Here is a 15,377-nt window from a genome sequence, read left to right as displayed (position 1 = left end):
GTTGACTTCATTTGATGGAAAAATCCATGTTAGTGGAATTTTGAGGTGTCAAAATTTGGTTTAACCAAACTTGCATGCTTGCCAAATAAACCCACAAGTTTGAGTAGAATTTTGAGTGTCAAAATTTGGTGAACTCAAACTTCCATGCTTGCCACATAATCCCAAACATTTGAGTGGAATTTTGAGTGTCAAAATTTTGTGATCTCAAATTTGCATGAACATGCAAACATAACTCTATAAATAGAGTGATCATGGTACATGGGTGGGAAGTCTTCCTTGGTGAAACTCTATAAATAGAGTGATCATCGTACATGGGTGGGAGGTCTTCCTTGGTGAAAAACCTTGAGAAAAACCTCTCACAAACACTCTCTTCATATATACAAAATCCCTCCCAAGTTTAGTCACTCACCGGATTCCACAATCCCGTTCTAAGGCCGGAGGATAATGGAGAAGACACTAGTGGTGGTTCGAAACCGGTTCGTGAGGAAAAATGAATTTGAACTACAAAAGGTTAGTATTCAAACTCATTAAGTTTTAATACTTATGAACATGCTAGTTATTTACTATAATTGATGTTCTAAAAGTGCCTAGATCCAAATTGCTTCTGCATGTGTTATATTAACACCATCAAGGATTTATGCCCTAAAGCCTTCTAATTAATTATTTAGTTTTAAACGATAATTTTATTATTTTATTTGTAATTTAATCGTTATCTATTGTATGAAAATTTGAGGTTACTAATGTAATCTTGAATAATATGTGGTTGACATACAAGATCATGTTCAAGTAATAACCTAAAGAGTCTATAGTATATGGATAAGGTTGGGTGCCTTATCCAGGTAACACTATTGATACGACCCACTTTGTAATTGTTACAAATGATTTGATTCAAATCGTTCATGTGGAAACATGTAAGTAGGGGTATCCTATACAATGAGTTTGTATAAGACTAGACCAAGAAATATTTAATCTCTCTTTATAAATTCGTTAATTGAGAAGATTAATATTTCACATGATGATCATATGCGACTCAATCTTAATCCTGAGTGAGTTATGAACTCCTGCTGCGAGGGCTTGTCCTTCAATTTACATGGGTGAGAATGACTCTTTTAGCCGATTCAATATGCCTACCATGTTGGGGACTTGACCAAATAGGGAGTTAGGAACATAATATCATGAGATGGAATTCACTTCTTTCCATATAAGAAGGCAGATGAGTTGTTATCTTAAGTACTGATTTCAAGACTTGAATAATGGGGCCCTACCCTCTCATTGGCCCGAGAGGGACTTGGTTTATCATTCGATCATAAACAAAATTGTTCACTAGAGAATCAGTAGTACTTAAGGTGAAATATGTAATTACAGGGGTAAAACGGACTTTTGACCCAGTTGTAATTATGAACAACTCGTGAAGGATCGACTTACTTGTAATGATTATATCAATGGACATAACTTGTCCTATGGTGCATAAGAGTGCAACTCTAGGTCTACAGTGGAGTGACCTATAGTTAATGAATGGAAATTGATTAATTAAAGAGTTCAATTAATTAATTTTATATCATTGGAGCTTAGAATCTGTAGGTCCATAAAGTTCCTTACTAGCTCATAGTAACGCTAAAAGGTTCAATTTATTTGAAAGAAAATTTGGAATGTTCAAATTAATATTTAATATATTACATATATTAAATATAAAGAGAAAATAAATTTAATTTATAATGTCAAATTAATATTTAATATATTATATATATTAAATAAATAAAAATATATATTTAATTTGAATGGTTCCCATCAATGGTTAATATATTAGATATGTTAAATATAAATGGAAAAAAATATATTAGTTGGAAGAGTTAAAATTAATATTTAATATATTTGATATATTAAAAAGGAAAAATATATTTATTGTATTTGATACAATTAAATATTAAATCAATTAATATATTTTTGATACATTAAATAAAAATATATATGGAATTTGAATAAAATTCAAATTAATTAAATATATATTAGGATATCTTATAATATCTAAATATAAATATGATTGGTAAAAGATATTATATCTTAATATATTAAATATGCAAATATATTATATAGCAAACATTCTCAGAGTCCCTATAAATAGGACTCTCGAGGTTGAGCCAAAATATACGATCTCTCCTACTTTCTCTAGAGAATTCTCGAAACTCTCCTTCTCCAATCCCTTTGGGATTTTCTTTCAAGAGGCTCCACAAGCCTTGATCTTGTGTTCGAGTCATAGTAAAGAAGATCTTGTGTAATGTTGAAGAAGTTCTGCATGGTCGGAATACTCCGAGAAGTCTTGCAAGCTAGGGTTTCTACAAAGATAGAGTTCTTAATCTTCTATTTATTGCTTTGTTTTAATTCTCAATAAAAATCAAAACGGTTCCCAATGCTTCCGCTACGTAGATGAAGAACTCATTCCCTTCAATGAAGACAAGAACCTAGGGCCACAGTAGAACCAAGTTATGAAACTCAAAACCACAATTTTATCAAGTATGAAAACAAGAACCAGAATCACTGTAGAACCAAATTATGACGACAATAACCTATAACCATAGTAGAACCAAGTTATGAAGAAAAGAACCGGGAACCACAGTAGAACCAAGTTATGAAGACAAGAACCCAGAACCAGAATAGAACCAAGTTATGAAACCCAGAACCATAGTAGAACCAAGTTAGGAAGACAAGAACTCAGAACAAATAGTCGAACCAAGTTATAAGGACAAGAACCCAGAACCATGATAGAACAAAGTTATGAAAACAAAAACCCTGAACCAATAGTAGAACAAAGTTATGAAGACAAGAATAGAACTAAGAAAAAAGAACCCAAAACAAGAATAGAACCAAGTTATGAAGACAAGAACCCAAAACCACAATAGAACCAAGTTATGAAGACAAGAACCTAGAACCACAGTAGAACCAAGTTATGAAGACAAGAACCCAGAACACAGTAGAACTAAGTTATGAAGACAAGAACCTAGAACCACAATAGAACTAAGAATCACAATAGAACCAAGTTATAAAGACAAGAACTCCGAACCACAACCCAAAACCACAAGTATTAAGAAGAACTTACAACCACATGAACAAAAAAGAACAAGTTACGAAGATAAAAACTCAGAACCACAGTAGTAAGGCCCTTTACCACAAGTATCAAGAACAATGTCGAGAACCATAAGTACAAAGAAGAACAAAGTTAGGGTTATGAAAACAAGAACCAAGTTGTCTACCCAAGTACTAAGAAGAATCAAGATATGAAGACAAACACATACCAAAGGTTATAAAGACAACAAGTACTAAGAAGAAATAGAATATGAACCGACATCAAAAATATGAAGACAAGCTCTTGAAGGGACCTTTTGAGAAACTCGAGGCCTCTTGCACCCAAGTGAGAATTATACCACTAGACAAATTGTTTATTGAATGTATCATCAATATTAAATTTATTTTCTTTATTAATGAAATCTATGTGCAATTATTATTATTATATATTTTAGATCTAGGCGGCTACAAAGTTTAATTATTCTCAAATTATTCATATAGGGTTTGCGGTAATTACTTCATAGAAGAAAAAAAACAGTTGAAGTTATTTCCTAGTGCAAGTTTTAGTTTGATAATTTCAATTGAGGCATACAACTAAAGTACACAAGTAAAGTAAATATCAACAGTTAAGATTTGGATAGTCATGTCAACTGAGAGTGGGAAACCTGAAATGATATTAAAAGAATTATTATTATAGTTTTAATTGCCTTAATGTTTGCTTTTCTTCTGTTTTTTTTTTTGTTTCCTAAGATGGTAAGTATAACGCCTTGGGATGTAATCATGAAAATACCTCACAAATTCATGACAATGCCAACCCATGGAAGGACAAGAGTACGATCAAATGTAACTCTTGTGGAAAATAAGGCACTATGCGGTAGAGTGCCGCAACAAGGAGCACGATGATGAAGCAAACCTCATGTTCACATATAATGAAGAGTCTGCATTGATGTTGCTTGAGAAAATTCTCAACCTTTTGATGCTCAATGAAGAGAAAGTTATGACAAACCCGTATACATATGGAAAAGACCTAGTAGAGACCAACTTGTGGTATTTAGACAATAGAGCGAGCAACCACATAACTTAAAAAGACCTATTGGAAACCAACATTTGATATCTAAACAACGAAGCGGGCAACCACGAGAGAAGAGAGTTGATTATAATTAAAAATATAGCTTCTCTCGTTTATTTTTTTTTTTCAATATTGTAGGAATGATTTCAAAACACATTTCATGAATGATTTCTATAAAATATATATATATATATATTTCAAATGTAATGCTCCAAGCACCGAAAGCAAAATCATACCACTAGACCAAGTACTCTCATATTGGATCTATCACTTTTAGTTACTAGTCCATATGTTTTTGCACCTCAAGATTTGAAATTGCATCCAATAAATGCGGACTAACTCTGTTGTCACGTTTGTAACTTGAAAGGTTACTATCTTGACCAACAAGACATCAAATAGAAGTAGGTGGTACGAAGTCATTCAAAGAAAAAAAAATTCAAGAGAAGAAAGTAAGAAAGACTCCAACAAAGAAGACATGAAGAGTCAACGAATCGAGAAATTGTTTTCAATAGTTCCAAGTAGATTGGAAAAACTGATCAATACTGCGATCGGCTAGAAGCGTGTCGAGAGACCTGAAGTCAACCTCATCCTACAACGTTGAGTGTGTGAAGAATCGTTTGACAGAGATGTCAACCAATTGAGTGGGGGTGAATGTCACGGTCATGATTGCCCAAAGCATGTTTCCTGTAGACGCATGTCGCATGTCTCAACTATGCTAGTCAATGATTTGCACTCAACGGTCGCATGCCCATTTCAAACTACTTTTATTTTCTTTCATGTTAGATAGGTCTTTACTAGTATTGTTGTGCCAATACGGGGGTGTATGACCGGTCACCCCACCATGGCTAAAATGACCCAAAATATACTATATGGGAATGTGACTAGTTGTCATTTCTTCATACCTTGGTTATATGCTATCAAAGTCGTTGTTTCTCATGTGCTTTTAGCTTGTAACATTGCTTTCTTTAAAGTTGTTTTCAACATATTTCCTCGGTCACATTTTCTAAAAAATTTCCCTCAAACGTGCGATTGTGACACTTGACATGCGGGCTGCACATAGGAGTGACGTGGCTAGGAGTTTGGGGTCGAAGTTCATGTCTGTCAAGAATCAATGCACGCAAAGGTTTCTTTACCACATATGGAATTTTGGCTAGTCGCGTGCCCTTATCACTCACGGTCTTCTAATTATAATTTAAGATATAGCTTCTTTCTTTTTACATTTTTTTTTTAAATATCCACGTGAATGATTTCTTTTAAAGATATTTAGTTCGTTGTGTGGGGGCATTTCGAGAATCAAACTCGAGACCTCTCGCACCCAAAGCAAGAATCATACCACTAGACCAAATGCCCTTTCATGAAGACCTATTATTTTTAGCTCCCACTTGATATGATTTTTTTTATGGGCTAAAAACATTTTATCGAGCTTTTTAGATCATGAACTAATAAAAACAAACAGCCTTACAAAGTCAAACAAACAAGTAAATTTTGGGTGGATTATTCAATTTTAATTATTTAGCCATTTTATATTAAGGGGAATTTTGAGAATTGAACTCAAAACCTCTTAAACCCAAAGCGAGAATCATACCACTTGTCACAATCGCACTTTTAATGGCAGCGGACTTGCGATTGTGCGGCACTCACTTTCCAACGACCAGTGAGCTAAGCCAATTCGTTCTTGCGTCGCCTACGGCCAAGCGACATATGCTCGAGCCTCTGGCCTCGGTTTAAAGAGAAGGTGTTAGAAAGCGAGGGCAGAGAGATTTTTCGAAAGAGAGATTTTTGAAAGAGACGTTATATAAGCAAGCAAGAGAGAAATAACAACGGCTTACAGTATATAACCTTAGGTAGGGAGAAGTTGACAACTAGTCGTATCCCCCTATAGTACATTCTGAGGCATTTCATGTCTGACAGGCCTAGACATGATATTTCTGAAACGTCATACTTCCTAGAAATATAAAAGTAAAACACTAGAATATGAAAAGAAATAAAGGGTTCAGCTTGTCATGGGCATGCGGCCATGGGCAACACGCCTTGGACGAGCATGACCGTGACATCCTCCCCAACCTAATTGGTTGACGTCCCTATCAACCGACTACTTTCGAACTTGGTGATGTAGGTGGCGGCGAAGTCCAGATCTTCGGCGTGTTCCCAGCTGGTTTCCTCCGTAGGGAGATTCTTCCATTTGACAAGGAATTCACGAATCGTCCGTACGGGTCTTCCTATCTTCCTAACCCTGTCGGCTAGGATCTCCGCTATTTCTTTATTGTCTCTTTGTTTCAGATCAATGCGCGGTCTTGTGATTACATTTCGCTGGTCGTCGTCCGGGTCAGGGTGATAAGGCTTCAAGTTGCTCACATGAATTACTGGGTGGATTTTCATCCATGTGGGTAGTGTAACTCTGTAGGAGGTAGCCCCGATCTTTTATAGGACTTCAACCGGGCCTTCATATTTTCAAACTAGTTGTAGGTCCTTTCGGCTGCGAAATCTGATGTGTTCTGGTCTCAACTTGATGAGAACTTGATCTCCTGCTCAGAATTGAAGGGAGAGACACTTCTTGCCCGACCACTTCTTCATATGCTTGGAAGCATTCTCTAAATATGCCCGGGCTATATCTATTGTCTGCTTCCATTCGCTTGTGAAGTTTTGAGCTTGAGGGTTTTTCCCTGCATAAGGATGATCTATAATATGTGGTAAGGCCGATTGTCGTCTACTTACAATTTCGAAGGGGCTCTTCCCCGTAGATGAGCTCGTTTGACAATTGAAATAGAATTGGGCCACATCTAGCAGTTGTATCCAGTTCTTCTGGCGAGCGTCGACGAAGTGACGTAAGTATTCTTCGAGCAAGCAGTTGAACCGTTCCGTCTGTCCATCGGTTTGGGGATGGTAGCTCGAAGAGATGTTTAAAGTCGTTCCCAAGAAGGCGAATAGTTCGGTCCAAAATGTGCCAATGAACCTACCATCCCTATCACTAATGATGCTCGACGGAATGCCCCATAACTTGACAACGTGTTTGAAAAATAATTGGGTTGTTAGTTCAGCCGAGCATAATTTGGCAACGTCGTATATTTCGAGAACCGATCTACGATAACCAAGATGGCATCATATTCTTCGACTTTTGGGAGGTGTGTTATGAAGTCCAGAGACACACTTTCCCAAGGTTTTGTTGGCACAGGTAGAGGTTCCAAGAGTCCCAAGACTTTGGCTTTCTCGACTTTGTCCTGTTGGCAGATGAGGTACGTCTTGGTGTACTGCATGATATCGTCCCGCATATTAGGGCATACGTTCTTTGTCACCCAGAGTGTCCTGCCCATAAGGTATCATGACATTCCTGAATGAGCTTCTTCCTCAGTTCTCCCGTTCTTGGGATGTATAACCTGTTTCCTTTAGTCATTAGAAGGTCTCCCTCGACCCAAAACAGTCGTGTCTTCCCAGCTTTAGCTAGTTCGACGACGGCTTTGGCTGATGGGTCTTTGTGTAAACGTTCTTTGATGATGTTGCGCATCGATCCATCGATCTTACTTGAATGAATATGGGCTAACATGCACAAGGCCGCATGTTCGCCCTTCTGACTCAGTGTATCGGCTGTTGATTACTCTTCCCTGCCTTGTGTTCGAATTTGAAGTCGAATTCCGCCAACGACTCTTGCCACCGGGCTTGTTTTGCCGTCAATTTTGGTTGATCGAAGAAGTGGTAGATGGCGCTGTTATCCGTCTTCACTATGAACTATGATCCCAAGAGATACTATCTCAAGACTCGTAGGCAATGAACTACAGCCAGCATTTCTTTTTCGGAGACAGTGTATCTCCATTCGGCATCATTGAGCTTTCGACTTTCATAAGCGATGGGGTGCCCTTCTTGAATAAGGACACCGCCTAGGGCAAAGTCGGAAGCATATGTTTCTATTTCAAATGGCTTTGTAACATCTACTAACCCGAGGATAGGACCCCTCGTCATGGTTGCCTTCAGATATTCAAAGGCCATTTGACATTTATTTGACCACGACCAAGGGTGGTCTTTCTTCAGGAGCTCCATCCCAAGTTCCACGTCAAAGTCGTCCATGCAAACTACGACAAGGTTCAGCTCTCCTGTCCAAGTCCCTAATTTGAAGGGGACTCTTTTGGAAACTCCCAACATAGGCAAGGCTTCGGAGTTGACAGCTTTCATTTTTCCAGGGTCCTTTCATATGGTAAGTCCAAATCTTCGGGATTCTTGATCGGCGATGAAGTTGTGAGTCGCTCCTGAGTCTATCAAAGTGCTCTTGCTCGATTGAGAGTTTATTGTCGCATCTACAAACATGAGCCCTTTCTCTATTATCTCCTTCGGTTCGACCTTCCATTGAAGGGCTGACAGGAATTTGAGCGCGCCCATTCGGGGGTTGTCTTGATCTTCCTTCTTGTCTAGCATAGTCTCGACTCTTGTGTCGTTGCTCTCTTGGATGGACACTTGGAGTGCAGTGAGAGAGGCCCAATGAGGATAGTATGACACTTTGTGGGGGTCTTTACACAATATGCATTGTATAGGTGTTGTTGGGTGGTTCCTTTAAGGGTAAGGTCCTCGAGATGTCCCCGCTTGGTTGTTCTGAGGAGGTCTATCTGTCCACCCACTTGGTCTGTCGTTACCTCCGTTTGGCCTATTGGGGCTTCCATTTCGGTGACCTGGCGACTTCTATGTTTTGCCCCCAGTGTTTGGGGCCTGTGTTGTTTTTCTTTGGTAACTCGCCTCGTTCCCATAGTCTAGGAGTCTATCGGCGCTGGCAATTGCGGTAGCTAGGTCTTGGACCTTTTTCTCGTGTATTTTTGTTTTGGACCATGGTTGTAACCCATTGATAAAGAAGAACATCTTGCCCTTCTCTGATGTGTCCCTAATATCTAGCATCAGGGTCGAAAATTGTCTGACATAGTCTCTTATGCTTCCAGTTTGCTTTAGGGCTATTAGTTTTTACATTGCTAGATGGTCTACGTTTTCCGGGAGGAATTGGTCCCTCAACTCTCTCTTGAGGTCTTCCCACAAGTCTATAGTGTACAATCCATTCTCGATGTCTTGTACCTTCAAACGCCACCAAAGTTTGGCGTCGTCTATGAGATACATCGAGGATACTGTCACCTTCATGTCGTCGGTACAAGCCGGTGTGGCTTTGAAGTACTGTTCGACATCAAAAATGAAGTTCTCCAACTCTTTGGCTCTTGGTTCCCTTTGAAAGGTCTAGGTTCGGGAAACTTCAGTTTGTTGGATCCTGTATTAGTTTGCCCAGCCGAGACGTTCTCAACGGCTTTCATAGTCACCTCGATTCGGGTGCTCATGACGGATATCTTTTCTTGCATGTCATCGATCGTTGTTCTGAATTCGTCAGCTAATCCTTTGAACAAACTCATCATTGTATTTTGTAGCACGTCGAACTCTTCGCCACGACCCTCCTTGTGTGTGACAGAGCTATTGGGGCTACCAGACGGTCGTGGGCTACTCGTAGGAGCAACCTTTTCTTCGAGTGAGGTCACTCGAAACATCAGTTCTGCGATTGGCAACCCATCCAGGCGGTTACCCATTGCGTCAATCTCTACGACTTTTCCACTCAATTCTTTCACCCGTGCTTCTAGGAAGCAGATGGTGTCAGGGACTTCTTTGAGGAACAACATTTTCTCCTCTATTTAGGTAAGTCAGTCGGCTTGTGCTTTGGGTGTCGACTTTGTCGTCGACATGTTCTCGGTCTTTGCTATTTCACGGAGCTTACAAAGCTCTGATACCACTTGTCACAATCGCACTTTTAATGGCAGCGGACTTGCGATTATGCGGTGTCACAACCATACTATGAAGAGAGTAGGTTGTGACCCTCACGCCATGACAAGCAAAGGGGCGCCCCTCAAGAGATGCCCATCCGGCCATATGCGGGCCAATATAGAAGAGTGCCATGATGCGTCGAGGAGGACGATGCATCATCCAACACACCACCACGCAAAGTGGGCATTCAAGACATGTTGAGACATAAGCAAGACAGAGACATCAGAATAGACATAAAGGACAAGATAGGCTTGTTGAAGAGTCGGGTAGGGCCCCGGGCCTTAACCTCAAAAGTCGGGGTTTCGGAAGGAATTTGGACATGTGGTTCGGGAGTTAAGTCCGTCCATATGAAATATGAATGCTCGCCAAGTTTGGTGTCAATCGGACATTGGACGGACCATGCACGACACCATATGACACCTCACCAAAATCATGTCTACACCTTGTAGAATGAAAATGGCTCAAAATGTACTATAGGGGGTACCATGGTGTTAGCTCTCCACCACCCCTAGGCCCTGTGGCCTAAGTGAGATACCCTGAGGCACATACGTGTGTCACAGTGTGGGCGAGCGTGCCGAGACGAGTGTCTCGGGCGACTTCCTTTGAAATGGGTTTTTGAAGGACAGTACCGGACGGCACGGGTGTGCCGGTATTGCACCCTAGCCCGCGTGTTGGAGGTTGCTACATACACCCGCTATCCGGTATGGTATCCGTAAATGACTCGGCATGGACACGGGAGGGCCTATGCCTCGTTAGAACTCGGATGGATGGATGTTCGGGAAGTCCCAATGAGATGAACGACACACGGGCCCATTCTCGATGGCATGACCGAATGAGTTATGATGGCCGACGACACCCCGAGACTTGGGATGGCATCAAGACATATGGACCCTCTCGATGGGGATTGAGATGGCAAGATGAGATGCGACGTATTGAGAGACTTTGGCCGGAGCAGAGGCAAGGTCGAGCCGAATGAGTTGGCCTAGCGTAGAGGTAAGTCGGATGTGTCGCAGATGATTGAACATGCATGCACAGGCGGCGTGTGTGGTTGGACAAGCTTGGATTCCGCACAAGCGATGTTCGATTGGCGAAGACAAACCTCGCCTAAGGTCTAACGAAGCCACAAAGCCGGGGCGAAAAATATATATGGGGCTTAATTCCCCTTAAGGCTAGTCGTGAGCGTGTATAGGTCACGACGCCGCACGTTCAAGAATGTAGGACCGTGACAGTTGGTATCAGAGCCACACTTTGTGTGTCTTGTCGGGCAAGACAAGTCAAGTGAAATGAACCCAAGAGTTGATCGAAGACCTTGCAAGTGTGTCAAGAGTGCCGAAGTGGGCAGGACAGTTGCCGGTCAGAATTATAATCAGTTGGGGGTTGAAGCCAAGACTACCCAAAGTTCACTAGTGTCGTGTGTCGACACCTCAATATGGGGAGATCTACCCGTCAAGCAAAACTAAGCTCACCTGACAAGAGCTTGCAGTTCCGAAGTAAGACAAGACAGATGACACAGAAAGCACCATGACGGTGCCTCCCAAAGAACCATTCACATTAGAGGAGTAGTGTCAGTGGTTGCAAACAGAGAAGCCGAGAGTCGAGAAAAGACAAGCGTCGGCCAAGTGCAAAAGTTGTACACAATGTAAGTCCTTATGGAGGGACGACCTTGCTGCAAAGAGGTAGCTGAGTTCGAGCGGGGGAGAGCAACATCAATAAGTCTCTCACCCCGTAAAGGTGCTCGGACATACGAGCACACGTGTATTCCTTGAGCCACCACCTTGTGCCTAAGGTGGATGACTCCACAAACAGATGTCAAGACCAATATCCGCTCGAGAAGTGAGCATCAAGCTAGAAGTTCAAGTACAACAGTAGTCACACGAAGGTGGCAAAGTACAAAGAGTTGGCCGAAAGACAGCGCCAACAACTGAAGAGACTGTCAAAGAGTTTGACTTTGCCCAATAGGAGAAGTGTTCTCGACCAAAGAGTGTTGCGGCTGAGCTTGCGAGCCCCACCCCGAGGGGTGCACTAGTTCACAGGAGAAGTGGTTGCGACCAAAGAGTGTCGCGGCTGGGCTTGCTAGCCCCACCCCGAGGGGTGCACTAGTTTATGTGATCCACAGAGGATACACACACAGGGGCCAAGTTGGCCACAATAGGGCAAAAGTGCCCTTCTAAGTCCATAGTCGTCTGGGGAGTGCCTGCAAAGAGAGTCAGCCTCACCCACAACTATGGCAAACGCTGAAGAGTCACGTCTACGTTGCGAGTCTTGGTGGCCGAGTCCAAGGTGGGCGAACAATAGAAATAGGTCCGAAGGGGGATAGCCGTAGATAAAGGAACAAGCCAAAGTGAGGCAAGTTCACCCAACAACTGACCAAGTCAAGAGTCAGAAGCATCCACTCGAACTTGTCCCAAGTTGGCACAAGACGTCAGCAAGAAGAGCATTATGACAAAAGATTGTCAGGTGCTCGACAATAGTATACTTTTCTGAAGCACAACCAAATCCAGCGAGTCGAGTCGCCAATAGACAAAGAGTTGGATCGTCATAGGGACGATGCCGAGATTGAGTGGGGGAGAATTTCACAATAGGTGGGGCGAATGCGCCCGAGAAAGTCATCGAGGACGATGACTAAATTAAGTGGGGGAGAATGTCACAATCTGCAATATGATTGTGACTCGAGTAAGTCATCGAGACGATGACTAAGTTAAGTGGGGGAGAATGTCACAATCATACTATGAAGAGAGTAGGTTGTGACCCTCAAGCCATGACAAGCAAAGGGGCGCCCTCAAGAGATGCCCATCCAGCCATATGCGGGCCAATATATAAGAGTGTCATGATGCGATCGAGGAGGACGATGCATCATCCAACACACCACCACGCAAAGTGGGCATTGAAGACATGTTGAGACATAAGCAAGACAGAGACATCAGAATAGACATGAAGGACAAGATAGGCTTGTTGAAGGGCCGGGTAAGGCCCCGGGCCTTAACCTCAAAAGTCGGGGTTTCTGAAGGAATTTGGACATGCGGTTCGGGAGTTAAGTTCGTCCATATGAAATATGAATGCTCGCCAAGTTTGGTGTTAATCGAACATTGGACGGACAATGCACGACACCGTATGACACCTCACCAAAATCATGTCTACACCTTGTAGAATGAAAATGGTTAATGGTTAAAAATGTATTATAGGGGGTAACCATGGGCCCTGTGGCACATACCGACTTCCTTTGAAATGGATTTTTGAAGGACAGTACCGGACAGCATGGGTGTGCCGGTATTGCGCCCTAGCCTGCGTGTTGGAGGTTGATACATACACCCGCTATCTGGTACGGTATCCATAAATGACTCGGCATGGGCACAGGAGGGCCTATGCCTCGATAGAACTCAGATGGATGGATGTTCGGGAAGTCCCAAAATGAGATGAAAGACACGCGGGCCTCAATTTTAGTTGGTTGTGTGGGGGCATTTCGAGAATCGAACTCAAGACCTCTCGCACCCAAAGCGAGAATCATACCACTAGACCAAATGCCCTTTCATGAAGACCTATTATTTTTAGCTCCCACTTGAACTAATAAAAACATTTTATCGAACTGTTTAGATCAAACGAATAAAAACAAACAACCTTACAACAAATAAAAACAAACAACCTTACAAAGTCAAACAAACAAGTAAATTTTGGGTGGATCGATTCAATTTTAATTATTTAGCCATTTTGTATTAAGGGGAATTTTGAGAATTGAACTCAAAACCTCTTAACCCAAAGCAAGAATCATACCACTAGACCAAATGTCCTATTGGTTCTATCATTTTTAGTTGCTAGTCCATGTATTTTCTGCCCCTCAAGATTTGTAATTGTTCCTATGAATGTGGACTAACTCTGTTGTCCACGTTTGTAACTTGAAAGGTTACTCTCTCGACCAACAAAACATCAAGCAGAAGCAGATGGTACAACGTCATTCAAAGAAGAAAAATTTTCAAAGAAAGAAAGTAAGAAAGACACCAACAAAGAAAACATGAAGAGTCAACGAATCGAGAAGTGGTTTTCAATAGTTCCTAGTAGAATGGAAAAAACTCATCAATACTGAGATCGGCAGAAAGTGCGTCAAGAGACCTGAAGTCAACCTCATCCTACAACGCTGAGTTTGTGAAGAATTGTTTGATAGAGATGTCAACCAATTGAATGGGAGTGAATGTCACGATCATGATTGCCCAAGGCGTGTTTCCTGTAGCCACATGTCGCTTGTCTCACCCATGCTTGTCAACGATTTGTAGTCATTGGCCGCATGCCCGTTTCAAACCCCTTTTATTTGCTTTCATGTTAGATGCGGCACGGGTCATGGCTTCGTTGTGGGCTAAATCTTCTAACTATACCACAGATGGAATTTGGGCTAGTAATTAGTTGTGGGGGCATTTCGAGAATCGAACTCGAGACCTCTCGCACCCGAAGCGAGAATCATACCACTAGACCAAATGCCCTTGCAATAGATCAATCATTTTTAGTTGCTAGTCCATGTGTTTTCTGCCACTCAAAATTTGAAATTTATCCACGTGTTCACCTACATTAATAGAAATGGGCCGTTGCTAAAAAGGCACAAAGCAAGCTTACTATTACGAGTATAATGAGCTAGTGTTTGTGGCTATAGGTATATAAAAGGGGCATTCTAAGAATTCTCTCGCACCCTAAGCGAGAATCATACCACTAGACCAAATGCCCTTCTTGTGGATTTACCATTTTTCGTTGCAAGTCCACGTGCTTTATGCATCTCAAGATTTGAAATTTATCTATTTGTTGCAATATTATTGTATCACAGTCCACATATTTCTTTTATCTTTATGTTAGTTTATGGTCCTCTAACTTCATCAAGGTCACGTATAGGTAAGTCTATTTCAATTAAAATATTTTTATAATATTGTTTTATTTTTGTTTATATAGTATCTTTAAACTCATCAGTTTTATTATTTTTTAAATTTCATGATCTATTCTTGTATTTTTTTTTACTTTAACCAATTCTCGACAAATGTCGATATTTTAGTTGAGATATTTTAGTTGTTTTTAGTTTTATGACAACGTTAACTATGCTAATATGTTACCATTTTCGCTCGTTTTTTATTGGTTTTTTTTTGTGTGTAAATAATTATAGATTGATTTGTGAACTTTTAATTATCCTTTATCTAAGATTGTATCCCAATAATTATAAATTGTGGATAAATAATTTTTTTTAACAATGTGACAACCCAACCCGAATCCAACTTGAGAATAGAGGGTTGGGTTGGGTTGGGTTGTGAAAATTTTCGGGTTAAAGTTATCAATCCAACCAACTCGAACTTTTGGGTTGGGTCAAAAAAATCCCTCAACCCAACCCAACCCGAACCACGTACACCTCTACCACTTATTCTCTAATGAACAATTTGTTTATGATCCAATCATAAACCAAGTCTCTCTCGGGCCAATGAGAGGGTGGGTCCCATTGTTCAAGTCT

General features: G+C 41.0%; 2 non-coding genes across 2 annotated transcripts; both read right to left on the bottom strand.

Annotated features, from left to right (window-relative positions):
• Positions 1–13,356: 13,356 nt before the first annotated feature.
• TRNAP-UGG (transfer RNA proline (anticodon UGG)) lies at positions 13,357–13,428 on the bottom strand. The gene has a single exon. It is a non-coding gene; the product is annotated as a tRNA-Pro (tRNA).
• Positions 13,429–14,301: 873 nt separating this feature from the next.
• On the bottom strand, positions 14,302–14,373 carry TRNAP-CGG (transfer RNA proline (anticodon CGG)). The gene has a single exon. It is a non-coding gene; the product is annotated as a tRNA-Pro (tRNA).
• Positions 14,374–15,377: the final 1,004 nt, after the last annotated feature.

This window comes from Cucurbita pepo, chromosome 3 (genome assembly GCF_057944985.1).
Source record: "Cucurbita pepo subsp. pepo isolate OVF chromosome 3, ASM5794498v1, whole genome shotgun sequence".
NCBI lineage: Eukaryota > Viridiplantae > Streptophyta > Magnoliopsida > Cucurbitales > Cucurbitaceae > Cucurbita > Cucurbita pepo.
This window is presented reverse-complemented; position numbering and strand designations above follow the sequence as displayed.